Raw genomic sequence first — 13,378 nt, forward strand, 5'->3', positions numbered from 1 at the left:
ACAGCTTTTATGTTCGCTTTGAGAGCAACTGTGGAGAAAGAAGAGGCCAAGAAGGACTGTTGCCCCCATGTAAAATCCAGGGCAGATGTGTGGAGATCACTTAACTGGATTAGCACACACAAGGCACCTGGACCTGATGGCATCCCCAGGCACTCACCTGCACCATCATGAAGTGTTTTGAGTGGTTAGTCAAACCCTTATAACCTCCTCCCTCCCTGACTCACTGGAGCCACTTCAGTTTGCCTACAGGCCAAATTCGTCGACTGCAGATGTCATCTCCCCAGCGCCGCCGCTCCCATTACGTGCTGTGCGTAGGGCACCAAGTCCTGAGGGGGCACCAAAAAAAAAGGGAACTGAAAAATCATCACAGTTATAATAATTATGTAGCCGAACGTTTGGTTGTATCATAGGTCCGGCCTCAGCCGACAAAGGACACGAGAGCAGGTCATGCGCTCGGCACAGCACACCCGTTCATTCTCTGCTCACTTTGCAACTCTGCAACTTTGCAACCACCTTTCAAAATAAGAGTCACTACCAACAACGCGCTTAGAACAGGAAATACAAATCAACCCTCAACAATAACGTCATTAAATAAAATAGATTACAATTATAATGCCGATATTATTTCAGTATAGAAATATTAGGCACCTTTTAGGCATGTATATCACAAAACAGGCAGAACAAGAGATATATTTAATTGCTCAAAAAAAAAGTTAAGATGGTTCTCTGAAAGCACAAGTCCTGTCATTGAGAGTCCATCAGCAGGTGACAATGTAGAGACCTGTGTGCCCCCTCCAACTGATCCTGCTCTTTGGCGACCACAAGTTTTAGATGCAGATCGTTTTGAAATAGTACGAAGAGGTCCATTTAAAATCCCATCAGATTTTAATTTTCCAAGGGGACTAGATGGAGGGCGTTTCATAGTAGCCTCCAATTCAAAACACTCTCAAATGGAGAGAAAATCACGAGACGTTGGTTTGTTTACTCGCAACAAAGCAAAGCTGTGAAGATTTTCTCAATACTTGGATGTGTGTGTTTTAGCTGTTCTACATAGTGTGTTTACAAAGTAAAGTAAAATTTTGTGAATTATCTGCTTCTAAATCTTTGCTTTATTGAAGAAGATTGCTAACTTGTATACTTCTGCTTTTAAGTTTGTATTTATGGATGACTATTTAATTTCTACGAAGATTTTGCACATCCCAATACTTGTGTGTATGTATGTTTTGGCCGTTCTGTGTACTGTGTTTACAAAGTAGATTTTCCTTTTTCGTTTTAATAAAATGTTAAACTGGCAGAAACAAACGTTTTTTTCTCGGGGGGGGGGGGGGGGGGGCATCATAAAGGAGTTATGCTTAGGGCACCAACATGGCTAGCAGCGGCACTGCATCTCCCTCACCCTTACACTGCCCTCTCCCACCTGGAGCAGAGGGACACATATGTGAGAATGCTGTTCATTGACTGCACTTCATCATTCAATACCATCGTGCCCCTGAAGCTCGTGTGATGGAAATCTGAAAATCTGTGTCTGGAACATCAAATTTGTCCTTCTGTATTTTAATAGGGGCTTTCTGCAGAAAGGATCAACACAGAGAGTCACAGGGATCTCAGAGTGAATGTGGAGAACAGTCAAATGCAAGGATCTTATATAGGTGAACATAAGCTGTTTGTCTGAGACAGTGCAGACTGGTTCTCTAGGCGCAGTGTGACACAGGAATCAAGACACAGAAAACTGATTTACATATGTTTCCTTTGGCAATAAAGCAGACATAAATTCAGTTATTTGGAGAGTTAATAAGTGGAAAAAAAAAAGGTCATAAGGGTTTCATGTCATAAAAGTTCAGATCATAAACAGTTTAGGTCATAAAAGTATTTAGACAGTTCATAAAAGTATTTAGACAGGTTATATATATATTTAGACAGGTCTTCATAAACTTATTTTTCATCTACAAAATAGGTTTCAACCACACTTGGCTTTAGCGATAGGTTCAGGATCCTGCTGAAATGTCAACTTTGTGTTTCGATTTCATTTGGATAAATCTGAGCACAGAATGATTCCATGTAGCTCAGCATTCACCCTACTGTTGCTATCACCAGTGAAATCCTCTGATGTTCTTGTCATGAAGTCGTCTTTTCGTTTTCTGGACTAACTGTACAGTAACAAAGAGGTTTTACTTCACTTTTCAAAGGATTTTTGTCTCAATCAGAAGATTCAGGATCAGAAGACATGTTTTCCTCCGATGATCAGCTTGTTTTACCACTTAACCATTTTTTTTTCAAGACAAACCCAACTGTTGATTTTTTCTTTTTGACCTTCATTATCACTTCCTTGATCCTCTACACACAGCTGCCAAAAACACATTTACAAGCCAAGTTCCCTTTTATCTATTTATTAGATTGTACAAGAATAATGTGCAGATTGAATTGTAAATAATACAGATTGGCCATATGATCGTGATCAGACAGTACTCAAAACGTATTGTTTGAAGTGTGTGAACTATGTGTGTGTGTGTGTGTGTGTGTGTGTGTGTGTGTGTGTGTGTGTGTGTGTGTGTGTGTGTGTGTGTGTGTGTGTGTGTGTGAATAGTAAAATCACATGAGATAAGACAAAGACAGAGGCTGAAGTCTTCTTCAAGGTCTTGTTGGGGGGAGACAAGCACAGTCTCAGATTTGTGGCCCTGATTTCATCCTGATAGTTACATAAGCAGGAATAGTATGCATAAGCAGAGATAATATAATATATGTGGTATAATGCTAACGTATCCCTATACAAAAAATCATAACAAACATCAGGCTCAGGAATTCACAAAGATTCAATCTAGGACATCATGAACATGGTGAAAATCATAAGCCCTCTCAGGTAGAAACAAACATGGATGGCCTCACTCAACAGGGGTGAAGTCCTGATATCTACATTATCTGCGTGTTTCTCTTTGCTCATAGGGAACTCAGAGGTGCATAGTCTTACTCAAGGCTTTGATCTTCTGCGTCGGTCTAGTCTCAATATGTTTGGGTGAGAGGGATTTGCCTTCTGCTATGATCACATGACCCAGAGAAGTTAATTTTGTCGAACAAATTGCAATTTAGATTTTTCACTTCAAAAATAGGCGTGCGTGATGATGCCATGGAATGATATCTCTTGCTTTTCGCAATGATTTAAAAACTGGAGTAATGCATTTACTGACTTCAGCTTTTGATGGATATTGCTGTTGGCAGGTCCTGAAGTCAGATTGAGAAGCTATATTAGCCAACATCATGTTTGCCTTGAGCTCACAGTGTCTTAGGGATTTCCTGTAAGGCGGAGATGTTCGCAACAGCTATTTGAGACAAAAGATGATGAGTCGACGACATTAAAGTTACCAGATGAACAGTTCTCTGCGCGTGCACTGTAACAGAACAAAAACTTTGTATATGCATGCAGTTAGGGGGTGATGTACAATGCAGAGAAAGTCATTTTTTTTTACTTTTATGCGGGTTAGAGGAGGTCTGCTTCTGTTTTTCTGCTGTTCTGTTTGTGGAGTCTGGTGGATGGGCAGTTGTTGGTGGAGGACTATAGGGCCGAGGTGAACCCGCTGGGGCTGAAGCCACTTCAGATCCCTGAAGAGAGGCACAGTCGAGATCGTGGTCCACTCTAACACACTGAGGCACTGGAGGATACAAAGAAACCTTTTTCTGTGCAGATTTATCTGTTGGTTCACATTCATTCGAATTTTATCACATCATTCCCTTGGGTAACAAACAGCATTTGTTTTGAATCATGTCTTCTTTCCCTGCATCCACATTCCTTCTTCCACACACTCAGTGCTTTCAAATATGTTTCAATTTCATTGAGATCGTTCTTAGACACTTTTCTTTTTGACTTTTTCTTTTTAATTCCCAATTACTCCCAACCATAGTAATTGTCTTGGACTGACTGTAACCCCACTGGGGAATCCAAAATCTTTTATCAGTATTGATAAGGGTCTGGTGGCAACCTCACCATATTTAGTTGGCATTTCTTTCAACTTTAAAGCTTCAACATCAGGCAAATTATCAGGGTTCCATTTAGCTCCTTTTGTGGAAAATTGTGAAAACCTTAATACAAAGATACTCTCTCTGCTCAGAGCACTACTATATTCAGCAAAACTTCTTTAATTTCAGTTTTTCTTCCACTTTATCAGGAGTTAAAGTTGATCAGGAGTAAAATGTAAACTAACATGACCAACACAATAAGGCCCAAGAAAAACTTCTTCTCCGGATAAAATGGTGTCTCCAGAAGAGCTTTTTTTTCCTCTGAAGTCTCCTGGCCCTCACACAGGGAGTCGTGGATCCCCTTCCATGAATCCATCTCTGATCTCCACAGAGTAGCTCTGGCCCTGATCCATTTTGAGCAGGCGGTCTCACTGCCATTTGCCAGACTGATGCTGCCCTGACAGATGAAGAAGATATCCATGCCGAGGAAGAGAGCATTGAGTGCTATGAAACCTGCCCTGGCTGACTTGATAAGAGCGAGAGGCCCTTTACCAACACCTGCAACTATTCGTTTTTCAATAACTTAGTGGCAGAGGCAGCATCAACTAATGCATCAATACCTTTTGCAATAACTCCAACTTTACCAAGACCCTTGATAACTCCCACCGCCACTGGGATGATCCTCTCTCCCAATTGGGTGTAGGCTTGACAGGTCACCTTGTCCAGACATTCCTGGAGACTCTGCACATCCTCCATGAATTTCTGGAAAACCACTCTGGCTTTGTTCTGTTGAATTCTATTTACTCCGATCTCTGTGAAGGTGGTGACAGCGCTGTTGACTGCGCTGGCGATTCCCATACCTATCCCTGTCATTGTCAGAGCCACCCCTGCCGTCACAGGAATTAACGCCAAGCCAACAATGGAGACCACACCTCCAGTCGCCCCAACCGAGCTGCCTACCACGCTGGAGACCTTTGCCCCCATATTCATCCTGTCGAGCTGAATAGCCCCCTCCTCCAGGTCGTTGAGAAACTCCAGCATCCTGTCCTGTCGCTTGCTGGAGTCATCGATTTGTCTTTATGTATTTTAATAGGGGCTTTCTGCAGAAAGGATCAACACAGAGAGTCACAGGGATCTCAGAGTGAATATAGAGAACTGTCAAATACAAAAATATTCTTATATAGGTGAACTAAGACTGTTTGTTTCATAAAGTATTAAGACAGTTCATAAAAGTATTTAGACAGGTTATAAATGTATTTAGACAGGTCTTCATAAACTTACTTTTCATCTACAAACTAGGTTTCAACCACGCTTAGTTATTTTTCCACTACATCAGCCAATCAAGGATATTCCACCCTAACCGATTGGCTGCTTTGGCGATAGGTTCAGGATCCTGCTGAAATGTCAGCTTTGTGTTTCGATTTCATTTGGATAAATCTGAACACAGAATGATTCCATGCTGCTCAGCATTAAACCCTACTGTTGCTATCACCAGTGAAATCCTCTAATGCATAGGTATTCAACAGGGGGTCCGTGGAGGTACTGCAGGGGGGTCGCGAAATTTTTGGTTGAGACAATTTTTTATTTTTTTTAACAATTTGTTTAAAAATTTTCCAACCTTTTTTTTTTCCACAAATTTAAATGTCTTAAAATGCACATTAACATGCATCCAACATATTGTGAGGCTGATATGACCCTCTGCCTGACAACTGCAATCCGTCCAAGGTTAGATAAGTTGTGTGCTACCCTTCAGGGTCCGACATCTCACTATTGTGGGACTATGTGTGCCAACCACTGATGGCTTGAGGATTCACTGTCTCCTCTACATGTATGTTTAAAATAAAAACATGAATATATGAAACTGTGTAACATTTGAATAGTTTAGTATTGAATGCACAATAACAGGGTAACTATGTTTATACATGGCTCTAGGCCAAATTCAATATAAAACACAATTCTATACACTATATATACAGTCCCTGACAAAAGTCTAGTCGCTTGGGTACAAGTTGACCTTAAATGCCCCTCAAATATATTTGTAATCAATTTTTTTTTTCAAGAAATGGCTAATTTCGATCCCAACAGTTTTTGAAATAATGTTTTGGTCCCAAACGGAACTGCTGAAAAGCATTCTAACGTTCACAGCTTGGTAAAGCCCACTGAGGCAGTTTTTGCAAAGACAAAAGTCTTGTCGCCTTGTCATTTGATGCACCCAATCCTAGATTACAGCCTCACCTTTGATCAATAATTGATCAATCAATTAGTGGGTGTGTATAAAAAGAACCCCAGCACACCAGAGCGTCACATCAACTGCAACTTGACCTCTGACAACATGCCTAAGATTGACCCTGAGACCAAAGCATTGATTATCAAGAGGCTGAAGATCAGATCCACTGCTGAGGTGGCTGACACCTTCAATGTTTCTCTGCATCAAGTACAAAGAATAAGAACAAGATTTGAAGAAACTGGAGATGTTTTTGACAAGCCCAGGTTCGGCAGACCCTGCAAGACAACTGCTCGGAAATCCAAGGACAGCCCCTTTTCCACTGCAGCAGAGCTCCACCAGGCCTGGTCACCTCAAGTCCCCGTGTCAACCAGGACAGTTTGTAGAATTCTGTCTCGAAATGGCCTTCATGGTCGAATCAGTGCCCAGAAACGAGCATGCAACAAAAGGCAATTAAAAAAACATGTAGCATTTGCCAAGGCCCACAGCCTGCTAAAAGGATGGACGCTGGAAAAGTGACAGAAGGTGGATTTCTCAGATGAATCTTCGGTTGAATTACATCACAGCCGCCGCAAATATTGCAGGAGACCTACTGGAGCCCGCATGGATCCGAGATTCACCCAGAATACAGTTAAGTTTGGTGGCGGAAAAATCATTGTCTGGGGTTACATCCAGTATAGGGGTGTGCGAGAGATTTGCAGGCTGGAAGGCAATATCAATAGTCTAAAATATCAAGAAGTATTAGCTACCTCTTACATTCCCAACCATACAAGGGGTCAAATTTTGCAGCAGGATGGTGCTCCATCGCATACTTCCATCTCTACATCAAACTTCCTCAAGGCAAAGAAGATCAAGTGCTCCAGAACTGGCCAGCCCAGTCACCAGACATGAACATCATTGAGCATGTCTGGGGTAGAATGAAAGAGGAAGCATGGAAGACGAAACCAAAAAATCTTGATGAACTCTGGGAGGCATGTAAGACTGCTTTCTTTGCTATTCCTGATGACTTCATCAATAAATTGTATGAATCATTTTCGAATCGCATGGATGCAGTCCTTCAAGCTCATGGAAGTCATACAAGATATTAAATATGGATCTCACAGCACCAATACTTAATTCACTGATGGTATGCAACATATTTTCGTATTTGAGGTAAATTATTTGTTAAATTTTCACATTACTCTCTGTAGGCGACAAAACTTTTGTCTTGCCAAAATCTGACCTTTCTGTGTTCATTAAATGATCAATCTTTCTTCAGTGAAGCAAATTTATTTTGGTATATTAAACATAATTTGGGAGGGTTTAAGCTTTCATATGAGCCATTTCTAAAACCAATGGATGAATTAGAAGTCAGGATAAAGGCTGTTGTTTCTACAAAATGGATAAGTGAAAAGACTTTTGTCAGGGACTGTAGTATGGGGTCCCTGCTCCATCTCTCAACCAGTTTGGGGGTACTTGGCCTGTAAAACGTTGAAGACCCCTGCTCTAATGTTCTTGTCATGAAGTTGTCATTTAGTTTTCTGGACTAACTGTACAGTTACAAAGAGGTTTTTCTTCTCTCTTCAAAGGATACTTGTCTTAATCAGAAGACATGTTGTCCTCAGTCGATCAGCTTGTTTTACCACTTAACCTATTTTTTTTTTTCAGCACGGACTCAACTGTTGATTTTGGCAAACCAACCCTTTTTAACTTTCATTATCATCTCTTTGATCCTCAGCACACCGCTGCTTAAAACACATGTACAAGCCAAGTTCCCTTTTATCAATTTATTAGATTGTACAAGAATAATGTGCACATTGAATTGAACATACAAATAATACAGATCATACAGATTGGCCATGTGATTGTGATAAGACAATACTCAAAACTTCTTGTTTGGTGTGTGTGTGTGTGTGTGTGTGTGTGTGCGTGTGCGTGTGTGTGTGTGTGTGTGTGTGTGTGTGTGTGTGTGTGTGTGTGTGTGTGTGTTGTAAAACAGACACAGGCTGAAGTTTTCTTCGTGGTATAGTATAATATAAGCAGATAATAGTATGCATAAGCAGAGATAATAGATAGTGTGGTATAATGGTATAATTTTCCTTTACTTTCCCCCCTTTTGATCATACAATGATCACAACAGTATACAAAACATCATAATAAACATCAGACTCAGACATTCACAAAGATTCAATCTAGGACATCATGAACATGGTAAAAATCATATGTTCCTCCCAAAATAAGCATTTTGTGTCATCTGAAGAGATACAAAGCATCACAAAGGTCAAATGTCCTATTTGAAAATTATTTAGTCTGACTAACAGTTTAAAATAAAAGTCTGATTCACTGTTGCAAGCAATGACTTAGATATTTTGTCACGTCGAAGGGGAAATAAAAGTTTCTGTTCTGTAAAAACATCTGTTATTTCATGTTTTATAGAAGTCTTACATATATCAAATAAACAACTAATAAAACAATAAAAAAACATAGGTAAAATAAACAATTCACAACTAAAACACCAGATAAGATGCACTCTAGAGTCCCTGTAATGGCAAATTCCATTGATCAATGTCGTATTACAGTTTTTGACCGTTTTCTGTGCACTTAGCTGATACAACATCAATGTCTCCCACCTCCTGTTGACCTTTATTTGAGGAACTTTGTGCTAGATTTGATTCCTCTTTCTATATCTTTCTGTTCCGTTTCCAATTTACCACATTGTATAAAACCCTCCTTTATAATTCTCTTGTAGTTGCACTTTGAGTGATGTTGCTGACCGTGTAAACCTCTGAAGAGCTAATAATGAAACCTCTAAAGACAACTCCGGTCTGAGAAAGTCATTATTTCAAATCTCATGATAAATTTCCATGACATCCCATTAACAAAAATTGCTCTTGAATTCTAATCCAACATTTGACACAGGATATGTTACTAGCTCAGTAAACTGCTTCTCTAATTGAAATGTTAAAATCCAAACATTCATATTGTACAATTACAAATTTATAGGGACATTTACTAACTGAGCATTTTAGACCTTCACACCCTTTGGATAAGAACAGTTTTATAATCACATCAAATAGGAACACTAATATTCATTAAACAAAAGATATGCTCAAACATAGATTTTAAATTGGACTTAAATATTGGAATTCATTACAAAGTATTATATAGAATAAGTCACAAAAGTCCTGTGTATCATTTAAATGTCTTAATTATCTATGGAGTGAAAGCACAGAAACACAATTATTAGAATTATAAGAATTCACTGTCTGATTACTAGAAATCACACTTGTAACAGAATCATGGAAAGCAGTAGGGGTTTGTCTCAGGTAGAAACAAACATGGATGGCCTCACCCTCAGGGGTGAAGTCCTGATATCTACATTATCTGCGTGTTTCTCTTTGCTCATAGGGAACTCAGAGGTGCATAGTCTTAGTCAAGTCTTTGTTCTACTTCGGTCTAGTGTCAATATGTTTGGGTGAGAGGGATTTGCCCTCTGCTGTGATCAGATGACCCAGGAAAGTTACTGTTGTAGAACAAATTGCAAATTAGATTTTTCCTGTGAAAAATAGGCGTGCGTACTGGTGAGTGATGCCATGGAATGATGACTCTTACTTTTCGGAATGATTCAAAAACTGGAGTTATGCCTTTAATGGCTTCAGTTTTTGATGGATATTACTGTTGGCAGGTCCTGAAGTCAGATTGAGGCGTTATATTAAGCCAACGTTATGTTTGCCTTGAGCCCACAGTGTCTTAGGGATTTCCTGTAAGGCTGAGATGTTCGCAACAGCTATTTGAGAAAAAAAAAGATGAGTCGACGACATTAAAGTTACCATATGAACAGTTCTCTGCACGTGCACTGTAACAGAACAAAAACTTGTTATATGCATGCAGTTGGGGGGTGATGTACAATGCAGAGAAAGTCATTTTTGAATTCTAAGCATGTGATCGCTTCTAATATCAATGTCTGTGTTTCCCTATCCTGTTTGTGTGGTGTGGGTGTGATACCGTGTATCTCAGGCGTCGAATGAATCAGAGTTTCCACCGCTCTCTCCTGGCCCCCCTCCTCAAATCTACCTGAGCAGCTCCACCCCGTTCCTCCAGACACTCCCTCGCCCGCAATGTCCTTTCTTTCCGCCTCTGCCCTTTATTCTGAAACCACCGCCCTCAAACATCGGCAGGATAGGTGTGGCAGCGTTGTCTGCTATTCTATTTGTGGAGTCTGGTGGATGGGCAGTTGTTGGTGGAGGACTATAGGGTGGAGGTGAACCGGCTGGAGCTGAAGTCACTTCAGGTCTCTGAAGAGGGGCACAGTCTAACACACTGCGGCACTGGAGGCAACAAAGAAACCTCCGTGCAGATTTATCTATTGGTTCATATTCATTTGCCTTTTTATCACATTCATTCCCTTGGGTAACACACAGGATTTGTTTTGCATCATTTCTTCTTTCCCTGCATTCACATTCCTTCTCCCACACACTCAGTGCTTTCAATTGCATTGACATCCTTCTTAGAAACTTTTCTTTTTGATTTTTTCTTATTAATTCCCAATTCTATTTTCTCTTCCAATCTTACTAATTGTCTTGGACTAAATTTTCCCCCACTAGGGGAACCTAAATCATTTATCCGTATTGATAAGGGTCTGGTGGCAACCTCACCATATTTAATTGGCATTATTTCCAACTTTTAAGCCTCAAAATCTGGCAAATTATCAGGGTTCCATTTAACTCCTTTTGTCGAGAATTGTGACAATTCTCTAATACAGAGATACTCTCTCTGTGTTAAGCAAAACTTATTTTATTTTATTTATTCTTCCACTTTATCAGAAGAAAATTCCAGTTCTTCTTCACTTTGCTTCTTCACATCCATCTCTGGATAAAATGGTGTCTCCAGAAGAGCTTTTTTTTCCCCTGACGTCTCCTGGCCCTCACACAGGGAGTCGTGGATCACCTTCCATGAATCCATCTCTGAGCTCCACAGAGTAGCTCTGGCCCTGATCCACTGTGAGAAGGCTGTCTCATTGCCTTTTGCCAGACTGATGCTGTCCTTAATGATGAAGAAGATATCCATGCCGAGGAAGAGAGCATTGAGTGCTATGAAACCTCCCCTGGCTGCCTTGGTAAGAGCGAGAGGCCCTTTGGCGACACCTGCAATGAACTCTTCGTTTTTCAACAACTTAATAGCAGAGGCAGCATCAACAAATGCATCAATACCTTTTGCAATAGCACCAACTTTACCAAGACCCTTGATAACTCCCAGAGCCTCTTTGATGATACTCTCTACCATTTCCGTGTCAACTTGACTGGTCACCTTGTCCAGACATTCCTGGAGACTCTGCACATCGTCCGTGAATTTCTGGAAAACCTCTCTGGCTTTTTTCTTTTGAGTTTTATTTACTCCGATCTCTGTGAAGGTGGTGACAGCGCTGTTGACTCCGCTGGTGATTCCCATACCTATCCCCGTCATTGTCAGAGCTAGAGACACCCATGCCGTAAAAGGAATTAACGCCAAGCCAACAATGGAGAGCACACCTCCAATCGCCCCAACCGAACTGCCTACCACGCTGGAGACCTTTGCCCCCATATTCATCTGAGCTGAACAGCCCCCTCCTCCAGGTCGTTGAGAAACTCCAGCATCCCCTCCTGTTGCTTGCTGAAGACACTGATGAAGTCACAAAACGATTCCTCTTGAAACAAGAACACCATCCTGAAGTCCTTGTTCATCCTGGTGAAGACAAAATAAATTAAAATTCTAAAGTTTCAGAGGCACCTTAAAGGTGCCACAGACTGAACATTGTCATATTTTTAATACCCTGTCCTTGTGCTAATTGTTTTTGCTGATCTGTCTTTTCTCCTGGAATTTCTTCTGGAATTTTTAACTTCCTCCCAATGACTATATATTCTACCAGTTATCGCCCAGCCTGCAGGAAACTACGCTGTCCGATTCAACAGTTAAATCCTCAGGCGTGGGCAAAGGCGGTGGAGAGAATAAAAATAGTATTTGATTCTCTGACAAGAGTAAAATGATAAATAACATGACCAACACATACATACAGGCTTAACAAAAAAGGTCCAAGGACGGAGCCTTGTGGGACCACACATCACATGAATGCAATAGGCAAAAAAATATTTAATTAAAAGCAGTTCCGTCTAAAGGCCATCCAGGTTACTGAATCTGTTCAGAAGAGTTTTATGATCTGCTGTAACAAAGGTTGCACTCAAGTCCAGTAAGTAGTTTGAAATCAGCTAAAACAACACTTACCTGATCTCATCCAGCTGATTAATATGATCAAGCATCCTCTGCATGTCATCTTCAGACAGACCCACGTCGAAGTTCACCACAGTTTCCGTCGTCATTTTCAAATGAAAGTCACTGAGGGAGTTGTGAAAGACAGTTACACTTACTTCCTGCACTAAATGTTACCCACTGCTAAATGTGTCATGTTGTTGCACTTCTGTTCACCTTTTTCCTAACGTCTCGCAGATTCTCTGCGTGGTCCGTATGTACTTGTCCAACTCATATGAGAGCACTTCCACATTCTGAAGTCTGGGCAGGAAGAAGACTTTTGCATCTCTTTTGAACTCGAGGAGGAGAGGGCAGATTAGCCGTGCCACAGTGATGACAACCTGAACACAATCGAGGGTGATCTCTTTTGGCAGACATAGCGCCTGGTTCTCCGTAAACACATGGAGCGAAGTGACCGCCAACTTCTCCACTGCATCCAGGAAGTCTTCAAGCTTCTCCAGGCCAACCAAAGTGTCCTTGAGCACGGCATCCAGCTCCTCCTGCAGCTTTGCATGGCTCCCTGACTTTGAAACATGGTTGTCAACCCTCTCTTTGATATCTTTCATCATGTTTAATTCGATCTCCCTACCGAGCCCCCATTAAGAGACATCCTCACAGAATTCTCTTACAGTGTCGATATAGCTGAAGGTTTTTGTGACATAGCGGCACAACTCATGCTGTAGCTCTTTTCTGTAATAAGACATAAAGCATCAATCACTTTGGGACATTTCATTTAAGTCCAGACCAGAAAATGTTACTGAAAAACTGACTGTATCTCCATCCTAAAATTGAACTGCATTTTTGTCTCTCTGTGGATGTTTTGGTTCTTTGTAGATAATTTTTGCTGGTTTGTAGTTGTGTTGTTGTAGTCATTTATTTTGTCTTTTGTCTGTTTTCTTTTTTTTTGGTTACAATGTATCTCTCTGTGGTTGTGGGTCTGTGGTT

General features: G+C 40.8%; 2 pseudogenes; both read right to left on the reverse strand.

The window, feature by feature from the left end:
* Window positions 1-243: 243 nt before the first annotated feature.
* On the reverse strand, window positions 244-4,989 carry LOC133022910 (uncharacterized; annotated as a pseudogene).
* Window positions 4,990-11,007: 6,018 nt separating this feature from the next.
* Window positions 11,008-13,137, reverse strand: LOC133022911 (uncharacterized; annotated as a pseudogene).
* Between the last annotated feature and the right edge of the window lie 241 nt (window positions 13,138-13,378).

This window comes from Limanda limanda, chromosome 17 (genome assembly GCF_963576545.1).
Source record: "Limanda limanda chromosome 17, fLimLim1.1, whole genome shotgun sequence".
Classification (NCBI taxonomy): Eukaryota; Metazoa; Chordata; class Actinopteri; order Pleuronectiformes; family Pleuronectidae; genus Limanda; species Limanda limanda.